General features: G+C 38.0%; 1 pseudogene; it reads left to right on the forward strand.

Annotated features, from left to right (window-relative positions):
* The first annotated feature begins 3,039 nt into the window (after positions 1-3,039).
* On the forward strand, positions 3,040-3,140 carry LOC141687688 (small nucleolar RNA R71; annotated as a pseudogene).
* Positions 3,141-3,548: the final 408 nt, after the last annotated feature.

Genomic DNA, 3,548 nt, shown 5'->3' on the forward strand with positions numbered 1-3,548 from the left:
AACAGGAATCCTTTTTTTTGAAAACTTTGCAAACTACAGGGACTAAACTTCACCATCTTCAAAAATACAGGGACCTAACTGCAATTTTACCACCCCTCGCCGGAAAACAGTCGGGGTTCGCCGGAGAATTCGTTCCCGGAATCCTCCCATCATCAAAAACTCCAGAATTAATCTACAATTCACAAGGAATTTAACCATACCATTCAGTCACACAGATAACCCCTGAGTTGGCCGGAAAATGGCCAGGAACTTCGTCGGTTTCCGGCGAGCTCGACATAAACTTAAAAACACAACTCCCTTCAATTCAGGAATCCTCTGTTAACGAGCTATACACCAATCGATTGCAAATTTCATAAGGAACACAACCCACTATATTTCAACAGCTAATAACCCCTAGAACAAAAAACCCTAATTTTCAATTAAGAACATTCATACGGGTCATAAACCCTAATTTTAAAATTCGAAAATTAAACTCAATTTTGAACATGTTATTGAACTCCAAATCAGTCATATGACATATGAAAATCATCAGGAAAACAAGCTCTACAACATGCAAGCATCAAATCATTCAAACAATCATCCGAACAAAAATTCATATTTTTTATCAAAATAATTCAAATATAAATAAAATTACAAAAAATAAACCTTTGATACTGTAGTGATATGAAGCACAGATTCTGATAGTACATTTTAAGAGCTTTGATTTGAGTACTCGAGCTTCACCAACGGATTCCGGTAACACCTTGAAATTGAGGTTTGATTCTTGGTAGGTTTTATGAAATTAGGGTTTTTCTCTGGAAAATTCTATAATTACTGTTTGCAAATGATTTTTGGTACGAAATAAAATACGGTAAAGGCTATTTATAATTACGGAAAATTAGTATCCCGTTGGATCATTCCGGATACAAAATGGTACGTTTATTTATAAAAACCGATCCAAACGGTATCGGTTTTCAGGATAATTATCCAAATCAGTACAATTTGTACTGCGGTCTTGGTCTCAGCGCCTGGTTACACGTATTACGAGGTGATAATTGTAATAGTTTAATAAAAAGATCCCGTTTATCAGAAATACGAGTTTTATTGATTTACCGAAACGAATAATGTATCGAAAATATTGCGCCGGGACCCACGCAGGACAAATCGTACGCCGGATCGAAAAAGTCGAAACATGGAAAATGCTCTGAATATTGCAATTAGGTTAGGAAGGAGTTCTCGGAAGAGTTTCGGGTTATAAAAACGTAAAAACGGGTGACGTCGGTGGTTCCCGATTATATAAAATAGTTTATAAATACTCGGAAAAAGATTTTATAAAATCCATATATTTCCTATCAAATCATAAATCAACATAAAAATAAATAAGAAGATATGACAATTATCTATACTTTATTTTGGACATATAAAATTAAAATACTCAATTGATATTATTTTTAAACATCCAAATACATATACCACTTAACAATTAATTCACAGAATAAATACTGAACATGCATAATATTTATTTATTAGTAAAAATAATTACACGATATATCCCAGATATTAAAAAGATTATGGTAATCTTCATATCCTCCTCGAAATCAAGAATTACAAAGTCAGTAGGAAATATGAGTTTATCAACCTTGACCAAGACATCCTCCACAATGCCTCATGGATATGTAATAGATCGATCGGCCAACTACAAGGTCATATAAGTAGGCTTTGTATCAGGTAAATCCAACTTTTTGAAGGTAGATAAAGGCATCAGATTGATGCTAGCTCCCAAATCATATAAACACTTGTCGAATGACAAGTTTCCAATAGTGCAAGAAAATAGTGAAGCTTCCAGGATCCTTAAGCTTTGGAGGCAACTTCTGTTGCAGCACATCACTACATTCCTCCGTTAGAGCTACGGTCTCTAAAGCATCAAGCTTCACCTTCCGAGAGAGAATACCTTTCATAAACTTCGCATAACTAGGCATTTGATCAAGAGCTTCAGCGAAAGGTATGTTGATATGAAGTTTCTTGAACACCTCCGAAAACTTCTCAAATTGCTTATCCAGCTTTTTCTTCTATAGCCTCTTAGGAAAAGGGGGTGGAGGACAGATCTGTTTCTCCCCTGTATTACCCTCAGGACGAGTGTGTTCCATAGTAGTCTTCCTTGGTTCCACTTCTACTTCCTTCTGCACTTTTTCTTCAGTTACAACTTCAGGTTTAGGAACTTGAGTTGTCTCAGGAGTTACAACTTTCCCAGACCTTAAGGTGATTGCCTTGACTTGCTCCTTAACTTCCCTCTTACCAACTTTCCCAGACTTTAAGGTGATTGCCTTGACTTGCTCCTTAACTTCCCTCTTACCTGGCACTTCAGTGTCACTAGGGAGTGTACCAGGTTGACAATTTTGCAAGGCATTGACAATCTGCCCAATTTGATTCTCTAAGGTCTTGATCAAGACTGTTTGGATGTTGCACATGAGGCTCAACTCCTCCAATTCAGATTTTTCATTAGATTATTACAGCTGGAGTTGTTGTATTGCATATTAAAGTTGCTAAAAACCAGGAGGGTTGTATTGCCTTGCTGCATGCTGCTGATACGACTGATGTACCGCATTCTGAGTATTGCTCCAACTGAAGTTAGGATGATTGCGGTTGTTGGGATGATAGGTGGCTGGAATAGGCTGCTGCGACCTCTAAAAGTTGCTCACAAATTGAACTGATTCACTAGAAATAACACACTGCTCCGTCTCATGGGCACTAGCACAAAGCTCATAGACACTAGTGATCTGATTAACTCCATGATTAGCCAAAGAATCCACCTTCATCATCAAAGCCTTAAGCTGGGTAGCTATAGTAGTAGTTGCATCCACTTCCAGAATTCCTGCTACTTTGCCCTGAGTCATCCTCTGAGTTGGGTTCTAGTATTCATTAGCAGCCATCAGTTCAATCAATTCATAAGCTTCATCATAGCTTTTATCCCATAAGGCTCCTCCTGATGTTGCATCAAGTATAAGTCTAGAAATAGGACCCAACCCATTATAGAAGCAGTTAATGACCATCCAGTCAGGCATTCCGTGATGAGGACACTTCCTTAGCATCTCTTTGTAACGATCCCAAGCTTCACACAAAGATTCTCCCGATTGCTGCGAGAATTAAGAGCATTCTGAATTGTAGCAGTCTTGGCCATATGAAAGAACTTAGTACAGAATTTTTGAGCGAGTTCTTCCCAAGTAGTAATAGAGCCTGGTGGCAGAGAATGTAGCCAACACTTAGCTTTATCCATCAGAGAGAATGGGAAAAGCCTCAGTTTGATAGCATCTTCAGTAACGCCATTGAACTTAAAGGAGTCACAGATCTCGATGAAATCCCTAATATGCATGTTGGGATCTTCCATAGCAGAACCCCTAAACAGAACTGAATTCTGTATCATCTGAATCGTGTTCGACTTGATTTCAAAGGTGTTAGCCGAGATGGCTGGCCTGATAATGCTGGACTGAATATTATTGATCTTTGGCTTAGAATAGTCCATCAAAGCCTTAGGATTCACTACTTGATCTCCCATTATGACTAGAGCTTCT

Source organism: Apium graveolens, chromosome 9 (genome assembly GCF_009905375.1).
Source record: "Apium graveolens cultivar Ventura chromosome 9, ASM990537v1, whole genome shotgun sequence".
Classification (NCBI taxonomy): Eukaryota; Viridiplantae; Streptophyta; class Magnoliopsida; order Apiales; family Apiaceae; genus Apium; species Apium graveolens.